We start from the raw sequence: 19,488 nt of genomic DNA on the forward strand, positions 1-19,488 counted from the left end.
AATGACTTCTAATTTCCTCTACATGAAAAAAGTCTAATAAACTATGCTTTGAAATATTTCCCAGTTTCGTGAAATAAAGTTTCTGAAAGCCAATCGGTGCTTCTACCTACAATAACTAGAAAAGCCAACAAAATACAGATCTGACCTGTTTGAAGGAGACAGAAATCTAACAGTGCAGATCAAAATGAGAGGTGCAAAGGCATAGAGCAGGAGAAATCTTGGAATAGTGACCTGGGTGCTATAGCTGCTTCTACTCTAAGAGAATTTCCTAATTCTCATTAAAGCAGGAGGTTGAAGATCCAGATCATAACCCAGAGGGTAGTACTGTGACTGGACAAAGATGCCGCAAGAATTTCTGGTGAAGATTTGGGGATTTCAAAGACATAACTTTCTCTCTTAATACATTTGCTAAAGCCTAAAGTTGCTTGAAATCATGACTAAAAACATTAGCAAAATATCACTGACAAGCAAACAGGATATTTTTGAAAGCTTCATTAGGCATATACTAGAGTTAAAAAAAACACTAGAGCAATGGTCCACAAAATATAAGAGGATTATAGTTGAAAACCCTGGAAACCCAAAGACAAATCAAAGGTAAACCTAGATTTATAAGGATTGCAATCCAGACTCAATTCAAGACAGCCCATAATTAATGAGACTAGTAACCACTCTACTTTCCTAAAAGAAGGAAATGTTAATCATTTCCAAAGGAAGATAACAGTATCTGAAAATTCTAAAGACTTTTTTTTCCCAAATGTTACCATCGTCAAACTTTTCTAGGCTCACATATATACACACACATAAGCACAGAAACATCATGGACCATTTGACTGGAAATGAAAGACAAAAAAAATAGAATTATACTCACAGATGATTCAAGTATTGGGGTTACCTAACAAGGACCTAGAATAATTCTGATTAATATGTTTTAGAATATATAAAAATATGAAAAATAGAAAAATGCATAGATAATTTAACAGGAATCTATAAAGTGAATTCTTAAAACTCTAGATGTCCTAGAACATACAAAATCGAGAACTGTAAAATGGATTTAATAGTAGATTATATACAGCAAAAAATAAAGAGAGAGACAGAGTGGTGAATTGGAAGATAGGTCAATTGAAAGTGTCCAAATGGAAGCACAGACAATAGAAAAAGAAAGAGAGAGAGACAGAAACCATTTTTTCTTGCAAAATATAATCTGCTACTCTTCAGCTAAATTTCTGTTAACAGGTGTTTTATTTCCTCATCCAACTCTCAATTTAACTGATACTTGGGGGTAATAAGGGATCTCATAGATCTGTACAACAGTTTTGTTTTTTGTCCAGTTGCCTCCAGTGGAATGTCTATATTAATATAAAGACGTAACCCAATTGCTTTGAGGCACAATACTTTGTTCTAAATGCTTACTTCTTTTGTTAGGTGTTATTTTGGTCAGAGGATAAGCAGCACCTGATGTAGAGCTGTATCTTCTCAGTTAGGATCCATTTGCAGCCACTTCAGGCTACTGTTAACTATTTCCTGATTCATCTTTACATCATTTCTTTATTATTTCTGAACAGCATTTTACTGCATCAGCATCTTTAGTTTATGGCTAAGCCCACAAACTTATATAGCCCAAGCTCCACTGTGCCTACTCATTTCATATAGCCAAATAGCGACCTCCAAGGATCAGAAGGAAATCCACCTTTGAATTCTAAACCCCAACTGAATAAGCAACTGTTTTTTTCTTTCCTGGGGTTGGAAGAAGCTACATGATCAAATTTAATTCCCCTCTCATATTCTGCACAGTAATTTCTGTGATTGGATTCCCTTTGGAGTGTTGTTTTAATTTATCCAACTAAGGAGGGTTCATTTGCTTGGCCATAAGAAATAATTCTTTGGTCATGTCACATGCTCTTAAATATTCAAATATCACCTCCTGGGGACAAGATTTAAGTTTTCCTGTACAGCCACATATACTTCCCTAATTCTGCCTATTCAAAGTCTTATTCTTCAACTTCTGTAGTCAAATGGTGGTAGATTACCAATTTAAATATGGAAATGAGATTTGGAAGCTTCCATTGTTAAACTAGCTTGCTTTGTTTAATAAACATAAGTTTTAGACCATTCCACCAACAAGATAATAAAGTCCTCTGGGGTTCTATTGGTTCCAAAAGGCGAGCTACAACCACCTCATGGATAAAATATGTCCCCCTAAAAATCATCATTAATGATATATTTGTATATTATTATAATATATCCCTAATTGTGTTGCTTGTGCTGCAATTGTCTGCAAGTCTCTCAGAAACCCCTTTTTGCTGTGAAACTTTCACAGATTCAGATTTATTTCTGGTAACTTTTGTGTAGATGTTAACAAGATCCTCATGTGATATATATGTGTCTACCAAAATCCAAAAAGTCTCCTATAGCGTTGTAGCACTTTATTGTTAGAAGAATGAAGTAAAACAGTTTGTACACTGTATTGTTTATGGAATGTCTTCTGTGACCCATGCTCAAGCTATTCCTAATAATTTAACAAATTAATCTGGTCCTGTATTTTAGATGGTATAATTAACCATTAGTCATGTATCCCACTGCATATTGTACAGATGTTATAACAATTAGTCATATACTTTATTCTATTTCCCAAAATTTCTTGGCTATCTTTTCTGAAAAAGGTAATGCTATATTATAATCAATGTAGTTAATCAATTTACTTTTGATGGCAATCAAGTCTATGCCTCATTTCATCAGGTCATTAACAGTATACTGGAAAATTCAGACACCCTATGAGAAGAGCAGTGAATAATCTCCTCAGATGTTTCCACCAAAAATCAATCAATCAATCGAGAGATAAAGTAAAAAAAATAATGAAAGAAAGAAAGAAAGAGAGAGAGAGGGACAGACAGGGCAAAGCAAGGAAAGAAAGGAAAAAAATTTTAAAAAAAGGAATATGTGCTTGGCTTTCTTCAAAATTGAGATAGAACATAAAAGGAAACCTTAGCCAACTCTACAACATCCTAACAGTCAATTTTATACTTTAGCTTGTCATCATAGCAGGCAGCAGATGCTATTAGAGAAACTATGTAATTCAAGTCATAAGAGTGAGCATTTACTTTTCAGGAACTATCTAGTTTTCCTAGAGGGCAGTGGGAACTCTTGTAAGTGGAGATATTTTGAATCTAGTATGCCTACTTCTGTTATTCTTCTTTGAATACAAAATTTCTGCTTTCAAAAATTCCAAAAAGTTTTTTATTTAGCACAATAATAAAACAAAGTTTAGACTTGCCCAATATCCAACTATAAGTGTTCAATGATGATTTATTGCATTTATGGTCTCATTCATTCCATTTGTGTCTTCTGGTACTGGTGACGTTACCACACCATGGTACAGGATAATATATATTTTCACCATAACATTGGTGACAGCTGCCATAGTATGAATTTACATTCCAGATTTCAGTTTTCACCATGTGATCATATCCCCTTGTCTTCCAGTATATGGTGTATCAATATCTATTCCCACAAAAAGTTTTCTTCTCTACCCAGCCTGTTTAACTTTAATTATAGTATACAATCTTGGAGCCCTTGCTGGAGATTTAATGAAATTATATTGATCCTCAAATCATATCTTTCATCCTCTATTACTACCACATTGAAAGATTAAGTTTCTTCAGTACCCTGTTCTGAAATCTTGGTGTGTTGTGTGTGTGTGTGTGTGTGTGTGTGTGTGTTTCTCCTTTAATGTGCTTGAATTTAAATGTATCTGAGATGAGATAAAGGGAACATATTTGGCAGGCTCTTTTAGCTGCTGTGCTGCCTGCCAGGGGTTGGTTTTCCTCCATCCAGATGGCAGTAATGTGCCACTAGCTTTTTGTAGCAATCACATCAATCTCCTCCTTTTTAATTATTTCATTATTGATTAAATATATATTGCCCCTCAATTTAGCATTCTTATTTCCATTATCATTATTTTTGCAGCAACCATTCTCCTTTTAAATGACTCAAACATCATTAATACCCTTAAAGACCATGTTTTCATAGTAAATAGCATGTTGGCCCAGGTTCTAGTATGGTCTCTTGCTCTCTTAAAAGGAGAGTTGAATAAAGGTCCATGCATGGGGTGATGGCTACTGATATCACAGCTTCTACCACTGGTTAGATCAGAGGCATATCATTTGTCTTGCTTCATTACTCATCACTGCACATTCTATCTTATGTAATTGGTAGCTACAACTGTGTTACTATTGTAACAAATTACCAAAACTTAGTGTCTTAAAAATATGCTTATTATCTTACAGTTCTGAAGTCAGAAAAGCAAAATGGGGTTTATTTGGCCAAATTCAAGATATCAGTAGAGCTATACAGTAAGTCCCTTACATACAAACCTTCAGGTTGTGAACTTGCAAAGATGTGAACATGCGTTCATATGTCCAATCACATAAGTTAGTTCACGTGTCTAGTGTACTTGTCACATGTGTGCATCCTTTACAAGTCATTGTGCTTTTGTATACTTTACTGTAATGTACTGTACTGTATAGAGTACAGTAATACAGTATCTTTATTTCAAGCCCAGGATGTCTGGAAGCAAGCATAAAAACAGCGGTGATATAGCTGATACTGTTAAGAAGCGCCAAGCAGTGACGATGGAAACAAAAGTGAAAATAATTGAGAGAGTGGAGCCATGCAAAAAGATAGCTTGCCCTCTGTCTCCTATTGCTGATGATCCTTCAGCTCTACTATCTCCCACCTCCTCTCCCTCCTCCAGTCAGTAACTCTTCTCGCCTGCTCACTCGATGCCAATCCCTGTATGCCAGCTGTTGTACTGTACTACTGTATTTTTCAAGGTACTGTACTGTAAGATTATAAATGTTTTCTTTATTTTTTGTGTTTGTTTTTTATGTATTATTTGTGTGAAAAGTATTATAAACCTATTACAGTACAGTACTATTTAGCCAATTATTTTAGTTGGGTACCTAGGCTAACTTTGCTGGACTTATGAACAAATTGAACTTACGAACATGCTCTCGGAATGGAACTCATTCGTATGTAGGAAACTTACTGTACTCCTTCAGGATGCTCTAGGGGAGAATCTATTTACTTCCCTTTTCCAGCACTGGAAGCTACCTGCATTCCTTAGCTCATGGCCACTTCACTCCAATTGACATCTGCTTCTATCATCATATTTCTTTCTCTGATTCTGACTCCCCTGCCTTCCTTTAATAAAAACACTTGTGATGACATTATTTCCACTCAGATAATTCAGGAAAATCTCAAGGTTCTTAACTTAATCTGCAGATGCTTTTGCCATACAAGGTAACATATCCACAGATTTAGGAAACTATAGAAAAGGCATCTTGTGGGGGAGGAATGTTATTCTTCTTGTCACAGTTTCAAATATGTCTCAACCTTCTCTTTGTTTGATTTTGTTTACTTTGCCTTCCATGTCAGTGGATGTATTACCACTTAAGAGACTGGAAGCACCAAAAAATAATATCTCAGAGCCATTTTCTACTTTTTATGTCCCCCTTTATTTGCAATCTACCTGCAATGCCCATTCTGCTTTTTAAGGAGCAGTGGTCATAGGTTTGGATGGGCAATCAGATTCATGAGAGTAAATAGGCTTCTCTCCATATCAAGTGTACTTAGCTAAAAGCTAAGAATATCAATATTCTCTGAGGGTGAGGTAACCAACATAGAATAGCTAAAGTCTAAGACCTGTAGTGGCTATTTCCAAAGGCCCAGATATCCTACAGTCTAGATGTGTGTAATTATGAGAGATTAACATAACTTGAGGAAGAGGTCCGCTCAAAGAAGCCATGGTTTCCTTTCAGCGATTTTCCTTAGCAGCTCACATTATTCCCTCAAGGCTATGTTACTAGCTAGTTGCAAAATTCTCAAGGGATACATAATAATGTCCATTTTCTAGTGCAGCTGCATCTCACCATATCCAGTTATTCATTACTTGATAAACAACATTGACAATGAGATACAGATGCTAATTCAGTACATAGCCCTGGGCTGGATTCTCATTTATCATTGAGCCAATACAATCAAATTCCTAATAGTTCTCTGAGTTGATGTTTTAAGATAGATTTAGTCAAGAATTGACTCCTCAGGTATCCTTGAAGTTGGAGGAAAGACTACCAAAACAGTTATACCCTTTCCTTCTAGTATCTTTCAGCAGATTTTGGAAATGTGTGTTCATTATCATTTCAAATATTGGCTTTCTGTATTCTCTCTCCTCACATTCTTGAATTTCAATTACCCATGTTTTAGACTTTCACTGATTTCCACAATTCTCTAGTCTCCTCTCTCTCTCTCTCCCATCTTACATGTTCTACATTAAAAAAATATTTTAAATATTTTATTGAAGTTAGTTGATTTACAATGCTGTGTTAATTTCTGCTGTACAGCAAGGTGATTCAGTTTTATATATATATATATATATATATATATATATATATATATATATATATATAATTTATTTATTTATGTATTTATTTATTTATTGTTTTTCATATTCTTTTCCATTATGGTTTATCACAGGATATTGAATATAGTTCCCTGTGCTACACAGTATGACCTTGTTGTTTATCTATCCTATATATACTAGTTTGCATCTGCTAACCCCAAACTCCCACTCCATCCTTCCCCCACAGCCCCTTATAAGTTCTACTTTTGCTGTTACTGACACTCCTTTCACTGAGGGATGGGGTCTGTATCCCCCTCAACTGAATCTGAGGTTGGCCTTGTGGATTGCTTAGAACAGCGGTCCCCATCTTTTTTGGCACCAGGGACCGGTTTTGTGGAAGACAATTTTTCCACAGACTGGTGTTTCAGGCGCCTGCTTTCACCCACCTGCTGCTCATCTCCTGCTGTGCGGCCTGGCTCCTAACAGGCCGTGGACCACTACTTGTCTGCAGCCCCGGTGCTTGGCGACCCCTGGTTTAGACCCTTGGAGTATGGCAAAAGGGATACTCTGTGGCTTTTGAGGACAAATCATAAAAAGTACATAGATTCTACCTTCCTCACTTTAAAGATATTTGTCCTGGGAACCCAACCACCATCCTATGAGGAAGAAAACTTGGGGAGTCTACATGTGTAAGCCCAGGTGGTAAGTTAACAAGGTCCTTCCCACTGTCAGCCAGCATCTTCCTTCAAACATGTGAGTTAGAGAGCCTTCAGATGATTTCAGCCTCCAGGCTTGGAGTCTTCCCTCTCAGGCCTCAGATATCATGGAGCAGTGATAAACGATCTCCATTATGGCCTTTCTGAATTCTTAACCAGTGTTATTCAGGAGCATAATAGATAACTGTTTTATGCTGAAATTTGCTCACAGTCTTGAGGTAAACTTTGAAGTAATTTGCTACACAGCCATAGTAACTAGAATAGGAGATGGTAAGAGAGTGAAGTGCTGGCTGCCTCAACTGGGTGAACATGTATTTCATCTGAATGTGAGGAATGGTGAATAGCAAATTCTTTGGAAACGTGTCATAAGTGTTGGTGGGAGTGGGGGCCTGTGTTGGGGGAATCATGGGATCATAAAATTTTCTCTGTCTCCTACATCACAAAATATTTGCCATTACCTTGGCAGATCCAATTACACCGGGAGAGAGACTGCACTTATTATCCAGCAGAAGAAGACTTTTTCTCAGGACACTATTTTAATTTCTCAGAATAAAACAAGAGTAGGCTGAAGAGTGACCTTCCTTCAGAGCTTAAACTAGAATTGATGATATGTGCACCCAACTTCCTAGTGGTAAAGGCAATCACATTATATTTTAATTTCCTAATACTACTCCTTCCAGAAGCCAAACCAAAAAGAAAACTCTGGTAAGTCTATTCCTGAAACTTGCCCTGTGGATAGCCAGTACAGATGGCTTAATCAGAGACTCTCATTCAGAATGCCAAGTCTGTATAATGATAGGTAAAATATAGAAAATTAGGGGAAGTTGTCACAGAAAGTAAGGAAGCCCATAAATGGAGAATGATGCTGAGAAAGGATACCATCACCCTCTTCAAAGAGCTCATATCGGAATAAGAGAGTATTCAGAGTTGTTTCTCTCAGTTGTGGTGCCAATTCATGGCCAGTTCTCAGAGACACCCCTGATTTGTTATCGTTGTAGAAGAATTGAATGGATTCAAGCTATGAAATTTACCCAACAAGTATATTTTGATGATTTGAAGGAAAGACATCAAACTGTGTCCAGCGATATTCTGCTTGAATATAGCAGTGTAAAAATTTTCATTTAGGTTACATTTTTATTATTTTTATAATTTTGGTTCTTATTCAGCCTGGAGATAAATCTTCCCTCTAAGCTTGACTGGATTTACTCTGAATGGCAGATGACATCTGATGCATGTGTTGCTGTGAATCAGAATGACATTCTGTTCAGACAATTTTACAGGTATGAAGGACAACACATTTTCTGGGCGACATAATTCTAATAGGCAAATACATTATACTTAAATTGCTTCAATGCCACAAGTATTCAATGGACACAGCACTTGTAGAGGCTTAATCAACATGTGCCCCGATTCATAAGAGGGCCTTAGGGATCTTGGGAACTAGGCTGAATGTATGGATCCAAAGGACGATTTATTATCTAGAGGTTTGGGCACAATGATGATGACAAGGTAAGTCCAGGAAGGAGACCTTAATGTCATTCACTTCTAGAAAATTGAACATGTTTGGTAGTTAACCTAGTAAGCTGATAAAGCTAAATGCAACTATTTCAAATCTAATAAGGCATTAATCTCATTGAAAATCTTGGAGAGGGTGTATATCTTCATTAAAAAAAGATTTTTTTTGACAAGCATGTTAACTTCAACATGCTCTGATGTGTTTAAAAGACATGGCTGGGAGGGCTGGAGGCTCAGGATAATGAGGTCAATGTTGGGGAATCCTATGGTCTTATGATCTTATCTATCATTAGATAATGCAAAATCATCACTACCATTGTTTTATTTACTGCTACATATTCTTGGCCACTGTGCCTGGAACTTCTATTTTCTCTGGTACAATTATTTGGAACAGCCAGATTAAGGAACAACATGTTGACTCCATTTAAGGTAGGTGAGTGACTTTGGAAACATGCATCAAAGAAAACATTGTCTTTGTAGCTTGGTTATAGTTATATTCCAGATAAGATGGAACTTAGAGTTTACAGAGCAGTGATCTCTAAGGTTTCTAAGTTAGGAAAAATAGAGTATATGGCAAAGAATATTTTTGCTTAGTTTTTTTCTCCAAGAAGAAATAAAACAATTAAATTAATAGTAACTAATATGTGGTATGTTAATCATTATATTAATACTTATTCAACAGCTCTATAGGGTAACAAAATTATTTATGGTCCAAATGTATAGTCAAATAAGAATATAAGTCTAGAGAATATGATCCTCCAGAAAAACATATATTTTAAATAGTTCACTTAAAATTCAAACTGATATATTATACACAGAGACTAATAATAGAAGGAGGAAGAAATAAATTTAGCTTTGGGAAAGTAACACACAGTTAAATGCTTCTATCAACATCTGCAGAAATTTGCAAATAATAGTAGGTAAAATTTTATGAAAAATAGACCAGTTAGTAAAGGAATATCAGAAATCTCATCAGGGATATCTTTAATGTGTTTGAGGCTAAAATTCTAATTTTGTAGACTTTTTTTCCTTTAAGAATTATTTTTAACTGTCTGGATAAACTATAGCAAGGATAGCAAGGATTGGGGTGGAGGTAAACTGGAAAAAATGGATTAAAAGAAGGTTCTAAGATCTTTACTCTAGTTTCAGATGAGAGAAGATTTTGCCCATGTTTGTATACATTGTGTAACCTTTACTCATGGAATTACTCAGGGCTGACCTAAATCTACTTTATCCAAGACAAGGGAAACTCTGAACAAAGACTATATGCAAATCCAACCATTGTTAATTCCTTGTTGATATTTTTTATTGAGTAATGAGTAACTGGGAAGGATGAGATGCAGCTTGCCTGGGGAAAGGAAGCAAGTCACAGTTCTCCAAGTGGGCTATGTGACTAAGCCAAAAGGATCTTATGTGGATGGGTTTCTGAAGCTGAGATTGTCTACCAACACTCAGTATTGTAAACACCCACATCCAATATGGAAAGACTGGGACGTCAGACCCTATGCATGGGAGTCAGAAGATCGTTTCTGTGCTGTTACTGAACATTCTTTGATGTTTCCTCTTTTGTATCTTTTCTTAAAGCTCAGTAAATGTGGTGTCAGATGAAACTATTGTTTTTTTGAATTGTATAGTCAAGCTGAATTGAATACTACTGCTGTTAATAGAGCAGAATGGGCTGTGTGATCAATCCATGGAATAAAGATTGTCTACCAGTCATAAATCAAATAATTACAAAAATATAAAGACATTATAGCAAGACAACCAGAAATCAAGACACCATCTTAAAACAACTCAGAAAAAATATATACATCACTGTCAAAGGAGATGTGACATGACTGACAGCAGAGTTTTCAAGAATATCGACATTTATTTCAAGTAACATAGATCATCTACAAAAAGTGATTATATTTGCTAGTCCATAAAGCAAGTACCAACAAATTTCACCATATTATAATTATTCACAGTACGATATCTGACCAAATTGACCATAGACTGGTCAATAAACCAGTCTCAACAAGGTTCAAAGCACTGAAATCATGCAGAACATTATATATTGTCATATAATTTCAAAAAGAAAAGTAACAGCTGATATTTTAGTCATTTAGTTAAATTGATATGGGGGAATACTTTGTCATGATGGAAATATTCTTAAACTAGATTGCAGGGACATTTGTGTACTATGTATATAAACTCAAATCTTATAGCTATAAGGACATTTTTCAGGTCAGTTAAGCCCTCAATTCCCCAAACATGGTTTTACTCTGAGTTCATTAAGTGTTGAAACTTAAATTTACCTACAATGTGATTTTAAATATGTAAGTATCTAGAGTGGATAGAATACTTTATTGATAAATAAAATGTAGTATCGTTTAGAAATATTGATGACATAAACAAGCAGAGTTTTTTCCAGAATTAGTAATATGCTTAATAGTTTTACATGTCTTATTATAATGGATGATATCCATCATTTAAATTGAAATAATTGCCATTATTTGAGTACATTTAGTTAAATTTAGAAGTAATTATTGTCCTTTTAACTTTTTATTATGGAATTTTTTTCTTTCAAACTTAATAATAGAATAAGAGAGAAAAGTCAGTAAGATCATTTTTAAGAATAAGAATTATTCAGAATGATGCAACATGAGAATGATTCCAAAGGAGAATTCTACTTTGAAAAAGTATAGATTTAGCAAAAGGGATCTGCAAAATTTCAAATAATTTTGAGAATAGGCAATCAAAAGAGAATCTTAGAAAATAAAGAAATTATTCCTGTAGATTAGCCGTCTCTTGGTGTTCGGATAGTAATATGGGTTTAGAGAAAAAAGATAGGGAGGAACAGCAGAGTTGATGCTATTTTAGAGCAAGTGTGACAGTTTTTCAATTCTCTAGGGACTCTTGCCAGAGACAAAAAATATAGCAAACCCCAGCTACACATCAACAACTTTAACAATTATTACCAATTCGACAGTTTTTTTTTTTCATTTGTATTCACCTACACATTTATGTATTTAGTTTTATATATATACATATATATATATATATATATATATATATATATAGTGTATCATTCATTCATTTGCCTATTTCATTTAATTACCTTATTTAGTTAGGTCATCTATTTGTTTTTGTTGGAGTATTTACAAAATATATCAGCAGGATAATATTCAATAGGCTAAGACTAAGTCTCTGAAAGGTAAGAGATTTTGTTTAAACATACACTCTGTGCCATTATCATACACAAAATTACTAAAATAATTTGTTAATATCATCAATATCCAGTTCATAATCACAGCTCTTATTATATTAAAAAAGTATGTCTGAATTAGGATACGAGAAAGAAGTCTACATATTAAAATTAAATTATATATATATTAAATCATTTTTATTTTCTAATAATCCCTCTTCTTTTATTTTCCAAAGCCATTAATTATTGAAGAATCAGGCCATTGATATTGTAAAAGTCCCCACTTTATTAATAATAGGCTAATTAAAAAGTAAAATTTTTTGAAAGATGTAAACATCCATTATACAACGTATATCTAATGATGTCACAGAGCTTTAAAATACTAAAATTATAACAAAAGAATCTACTGAATTTTAGTACAGAATATTTTATAAAGTAGCAATAATGCACTAATAGCCTCTGAGGTATATCAAGGAGCAAAAAGAAGCTCACGTGTAAAACTAAGCTACTGAGATTCAACTATTTGCAGTTATTGTCATCACCCAACCAGATTAGAAATAATTGTCAACACTGCCAAAATTTAAAAATATTATATGAATTAATAAGGGAAACAAATTGCTAGCATTCACAAAGAAAGGATTATTAGTTACTTTTACTGTACAAATTCTGTTTAAATTCAATATAAAAATTAGATTAACAAAAGCAGGGAAATTAGAAGATTTCACATAACATTGGAGGTAATATTTAGATCTGTAGAATTCTAATTATGACAATATAAAATGTCAGCTTCATGCTAAATATTTATATAAATTAGGAGTCCTTCAAGTGTTCTGAAAATATTGAACTTTTCCTTATATAAAGAAGTAGAAATATTTTAAGAATATATCTTAGTACCTAACTATTTTATGGACTTTAAACAGGGTAGCCATATATTTTATTGTCCAAATCAAGATAAACTATCATTTTATAAAGTTTTATAAGATGACCATATGGTTTGTTATCTAGTGATTGATTGTGGAAGGGAATATTCCCTTAGATTTAAGAAAAAACTATAAATTATATTCTTAACTTGTTTTCAGTCTTTTAAATTGAGCTAAATCTTCACATTCCTAAATTAACCATTTTAACAAGAACAATTCAGTGTCACTTAATACACTCAAAATGGTGTGTAACTACCATTTCTACCTAATCCCAAAACAGTTTTATCATCTCAAAAGGAAACCCTATACCCATTAAGCACTTGATCACCAGCCCCTTCCTCCAGCCCCCAGAGGTCACCATTTGAACACGTGGAAATAACATGAATTCTTGTAGAAATTATTTCCTAACATAGGAAATGTTTGAAAGAATATTATACATTTAAAATAATTATATGATAACAAGGAAAATAAGAATTTTGCAAACTGTGTAAATGATACCACATAATGATATGCATTATGATCCTTAACAAGGTGAGAAAACTCTAAGAATTTTGCCTCAGTTTTATAAAAATGTACCTACCATTATGTGATAAATGATTTAGGTAAGCATCCACATTAACGTATTTGTTATAAACTTATTAATTGGAATATATATGTATATGTATATCTATAAATATGCTATAATTTACCAATTGTTTTCATTAGTATTCTCTAACTTGATGTCCACAGTAATCATCTGTGGTACTTGTGACGCTTTCATTTTTGATATCAAAATTTATTCTGGGACATATCCAAGGACACACATATAGGGGGTGGTGAAATAGGGACTAAATTCTAGATACCCTGCCTTAAATTTAGTGATCTTTGACTACAGTATATTATACTTAGTATGTGCATATGTAGTATATACTTGTGTGTGTTTTCCAGCAGTTTAAACTGGAAAGTTAAGCTTCATATGCATATTGATGCATAAGAAATATGCAAATAACTACAACAAATGCATCAGTACAGGGAGCTCCCTAAGTTATCACCTCACCACTTTGTGAAATACTTGAAAAATAATGAAAATCTGGATCATTATTTTGTGTCACAGTGTTATATTCAACTGTTTCCTTTAAAATTCATATGGAATTTCTGAAAAAAAAAAGTTGAAAAGAGTTAACGCTTAGCGGGTATGAAATTGTTAGAATTTACTTCTTAAACATATAATCCAGTAAAAAAACATGTCCTTAGAGAAATGACCTTAGGATGGCCAAAGTCCAAAGCAAGGAGAATAGTATATGTGGATGGGCACTGGAGTGGAATGACCGGGGAAACTGAAAGCAATTTTGGGACTCAACAGAGTCATCTATACTTGTCATAATCAATTCCTCTTATTAATTTCATCTCTAAATCTTCTCTCATTCAGATTTCACAATAATACCATTGAAATTGCAACTCTAAAAATCACAAATGATCTCCATGTTGCTAAGTCCAATAATCAGTTTTAGCCCTTGTGTCCTCATCTTGATTTAACTATTAGCCATATATGAACAGGGTGGCCAGAAGGGTCTTTTTAGAAATCTTAATTATATAATGTAACTTATTGCTTAATTTCTTGCAATGGCTTTACATTTTACTGAGAGTAGTAAACAAAACTATATTAGGCCCTACATAATTTAGCGCATGTTTACCATTCTGCTCTCATTTCCTAATACTTTCTTCCCTTGTTCACTCAATTCCAGACACAGTACACTCTGTTTTTCCTTGAATGGAGCAGGCATACCCTATAAAAAGTGTTGAACTTGGTGACCCCTTAGTCTGGAACACACTTCCCATATGTATCTGCATGGCTGATCTCTCACTTCCTTCAGTCTTTGCTGGGTTTTAATATTCTCTACAGGACCTTCCCCAGTCACAGAATTTAAAAGGACACCCTGTTTCTTAACCATCAATATTATTTATTACCTTTTTCAGATGAGTTTTTTTCCGTGGTACTTGTCACCACCTAACATTTTCTGCATTTTACTCACTTGTGTATTGTCTGTCTCTCTCTGCTAGAATGTGATGATCATGAAGACAAGGATAAGTCTTCAATATGCAGTGCTCTATCCCCAGAACCTGTAACTATTTTGACATAGAATATGCATCAATTTATCTTAATTAAATAATGAATAAACTGGGCCTGTGCACAAGGAGTGAAGAAAGAAAGAAAACAACATAAAAGCCATCTGCTACAATCATAATCTTGTCTAGAATTGATCCATTGCTCAACGAGAATTTTTAATATCTTCTTTTGAATTAATTGCCTAAAAATATAACTAAAAAGTAGTGAATTTTCTTACATGAAAATGTCTCATAATAAATCATAAAGGTGTTTTAAACAATGACAATGTCAGTAGAAAATCATTAACTTTACTAATGAAAAAATGTAAAACTAGTTTGGATGATTCAGCTTATTTCTTAAATCTCACAATTTCATAGACATCATGCAGCATGATGTTAAATAAAGCGTAATAACACTTCTACTATATCAAAATAAAAGCAGTAATAATCACAAATATAGAATTTTGGACAATGGCATAAATATATGATAATGGCATTGTCTTCCCTCCTGTTATCTTCTCACACAAAGCCTTAAAAACAAATAAAGCTTAAGAGAATTATTAATATTTTCATTATTACTATGAAGTCATTTTCAATAATTGACATATAATTAGATTTTTATGAATTAATTTTAAATGCATAACTTTTTGTGGGTGAAGTCCTGAGGGCCACATTACCTGGGTGGTCATTTTTATTACAGTGTAAAATTTCATTTCTTTACTGAATACCTGTATATTCCAGGAACTCCTCTGGGTGCTATGTAAACAATTATATACAAAGTAGCTATGTTTGCCTTTTTTTTTTTTTTTTTTTGCCAGTCTAAAATTTACAAAGTACTAGAGAAAATAAATTAATGAAAAATAAATATGCAATTATTAGTTGAGCCAAAATACAGAGTGTTATAAAAGAGAAATATTCAGTGATCAAATTATGATTAGTAATTGAAGAAGGCCTGTCTGTGGCACTCACATATAAGATAAGACCTAAAGGATGAGCCTAATTAGGAAGATAAGATATGAAGTGTGTGGAATGTAGGCACAGAATGCCAAATATTTGAAAATAGATTGTCAACAATGATCTTAATGTTTTGGAAAAAATAAAGTAGGCCTGTATGAATAAATGGAACTATGTGTATGAACAAATGCATATAAAAGAAGAGTTTGGAGAGGTGGGTAAGTTCTAGATTATGTGAAATATTATAAGCAGGGAGGCCATAAAGCTTATCATTAAAACCCACAGCAATACTGAAAACATAATTCATCACCCTAAATAAATATGCTTGAATCATAAATGTAAACCAGGATTGACCAGGTCAAATAAGAGGTCATTACTTAAATTTTAATTTTTTAAAGCAGAAAATTTCCTTTTAGGCTTTATATTTAAGGCTTTAGGTTAACTATAGAGATCTAACTTCACATGAATAAAAATAAGTCAGCAGACCAGAAGCAAAAAGTTAGGAGGCAGAAAAGTTAAGTGGTCTCAGGAAGAATGTAAAAAAAGACAATGACACTTAGGTAATATGAATAGGGCATGCCAGGGGCACAAAAACAGACTACGATGTGAAGTCATCTATACTTCAAATGAGAAGTGTAGAAATTATATTTATATATAATTATTTATATTTTATATTTATATTCCTATATTCACTGAAATTCCTTTCTCACTATGTCACCACCACCTTCCCTTTCAGATTTTAAGCAAGCAAACCCATGCATTAGATGGAGTATGGGAAACTTGAGCAACCTTGAAAATCTTGAATACAAAGATCACAAGACTGTAATAACAGTAGTGTTAAATGTCTTGCAAATTTTAAATCTAGATATACTGAAATAAAAATAATAAAATCTTACAAAATATTCTAACATTCCTAGAAATTTCCATGAAATGTTAATGTTCTTATGGCATAAATGCATTATAGCATGGCAAACATTCAGAAAATAAATATGAAATCATTAAAATAATAATCCCAACAAAAACTGTCAAAACATATTAACTCATTTGTATTGCTTGTAAACAAGTATGAACTATCTGGCTTTCAACTATCAGAACCAACATGAGTCTATCAGACAGTTTTGTTAAGGAAATACAAATCACCCAAATGTAGTATCACCAAAAAGGAAGTCGATAAATTAAATGACTACAAAACTTTTGGAAGGACTGAGGAGTGGGTTCTTGCTAAGCTTTCAGGAATGATATAAGAACAATGCAGAACTGAACCAGTAGGAAACAATTACCTCTGAAGACATAAATGAAACTAAGAGTTCAAGAATACTCACCTTCTTGCTCTCCTCTACCTGACTTGATGTTGTGACGTATAATAGTTATCACAAAGCTGGAGAAAGGGTGAAATTCCACGGCTGCTAACAGGACTTCACCTCAACAGCTTGTGGGCTGAAGAATAAACAATGGATTCGTGTTCCTGAAAGATCTGGGCATGGCTTTGCCGGTGAAAAAATGTTTATGTGTTTACTAAATTGATTTACTTGTTAAAAGGTCTATTAAGATAAACTCCAGTTGATCATGGGCATATCAACCTTTTTATATATTGCTGGATTTGACTTAACCAATATTTATTATGACTTTTTGGGTCTATGTTCATGAAGGATATTTGTATGTTTGTGTGTGACTCTGTGTGTGAGTGTGTGTGTGTGTGTGTGTTTCTTGTAATGTCAGTATCCCATTTTTGTATTTGATAACTCTTCTTTCCTGTAATAAATTGTTAAGAACCCCTTCTTCTTCTGTTTTCTGAAAGTATGTGTATATATTACAGTGGTGTTATTTATTATTAAAAAGTTTGATAGAGTTTTTCCAATGAAATCATTCATGCCTCAAGATTTATTTGGGGAAAAGATTTTTAATTAAAATTCTTTTTTTAACTGTAAAGAATGCTGTTTGGATTTTTATTTCTTCCTCTTTCTGTTTTGGTAAGGCAAATTATTTTATAATAGTTTCCACTTAATTTGTAAAGTTTATGTTGTTACACAATGTAATATTAATTTCTCTTTTTCCTGTGTTTTCTGAATTAGTATTGCTCGGGGTATAGTCTATCAATTTTATTAATATTTTTGAAGAACAAACTTTTGACTTTAACTTTCTGAAGCATTTGTCCTTGTTCTATATGATTGCTTTTTTTCTCTTATCACTCCCTTCTTTTCACTTTCTGTAGCTTTAATATGTTCTTTTATTTTCCTAGTGTATTAATTTTGAGGCTTAGAAAAATGATGTTATATAGTTCTTATTTCTAATGTAGACATTTAAAGCTATAAATTTCCATGTAAGCACTGCACTATCTTCATCCCACACATGTTAATATGTTGTGGCTTTATTAATATTCAGTTTGAAATATCTTTCAAGTTCTTTGACTTCTGGGTTCTTAGAAGTATCATGCTTAATTTCCAAACATTTGGTAATTTTCTAGGTGTATGCTTTTTGTTGATTATAATTTAATGTAATTGTAATAAGAGAACATATTTGGTATATTTATAACCCTCTGAAATTTATCGTGGGTGTCTTATGGCCTAAAATTTGTTTTACCTTGGTAAACATACTTTGTGCACTTCAAATAACGTGTATTCTTGTGTTGTTGGGTGTGTTAAATAGATATCAATGATTGGATTTGATTGATATTATTGTCCAAATATTTAAAATCTTTAATGATTTTCTGTTTGTGGTTTTCTTAATTACTGGAGGAGTATTCAGACATTGACAGGATTTATATGGGCTTTCACCATGTTATTCTTTCAATATTTCTGTATGTTTAAAATACTTTGTAATGAAATATTTGAGTAAAAAGGAAGACTCCAGTTCTAAAAATGTTTAACTTTGTTAATGTTCAACTTCACTGAGCACTGACCTCTTTTAAAATAGCAAAACTATTTTTAAAATAAACAAAACCAGCAGCATATAGGAAATAAAGATAAAGCCAAAAAAGAAAAGTAAAACAATGGGCTGGTGGTATCTGGGGGATCTTCAAATCATTAGCAGGAGATCACCAACAGATGATTTGGGGATGACTTCTAAGATAATTTTGTGAAACCTCTGTAATAGCATTACACAATAATAAATTCTGTAATGATGGAAATGTTCTATATGCTACCAAATATGTTAGCCATCAGCTACATGTGACTATGTAATGTAGCTGGTATAGCTCAAGAACTGAATTTTTAATTTGACTTCATTTAATTAATTGACATTTAAACTTAAATAACCACAAGTGGCTAATGGTTATCTTATTTGACAGTAGAGTTCTATAGCTTTTATTAACTTTCTGTTTAAAACAAATGCACAGAATAATAGAGGTAATTTAGATATTTTATTGGCTAGCTATTCCTTTGTATTTAAGTAATGAACAGGTGATCACAGAAGCACAATCTGGTTATTTTTTGCATGTCTGTTTATATATTTGCATATACACCTTATGAATATATATACATGTGCATTCACTTTATATAGCGAATGAAATCCATAGCTCTATTCATAGTGAGCAATTTTTAAAAAAATCATTACTATTTATAAATTTCAATTATTCCACATATATTAGCTGAAGTAAAAATTTCTAAGTAATGTGTTTACTTCAAAACATTATCATTTACATGTCTATTACAACAATGAGAAACATTGTTTCTTCTAATTATCTAAATTCTCAAAGTCTTAAATCTTATTTGATAA

This window comes from Eschrichtius robustus, chromosome 18 (assembly GCF_028021215.1).
Source record: "Eschrichtius robustus isolate mEscRob2 chromosome 18, mEscRob2.pri, whole genome shotgun sequence".
In the NCBI taxonomy this organism is placed as follows: Eukaryota; Metazoa; Chordata; class Mammalia; order Artiodactyla; family Eschrichtiidae; genus Eschrichtius; species Eschrichtius robustus.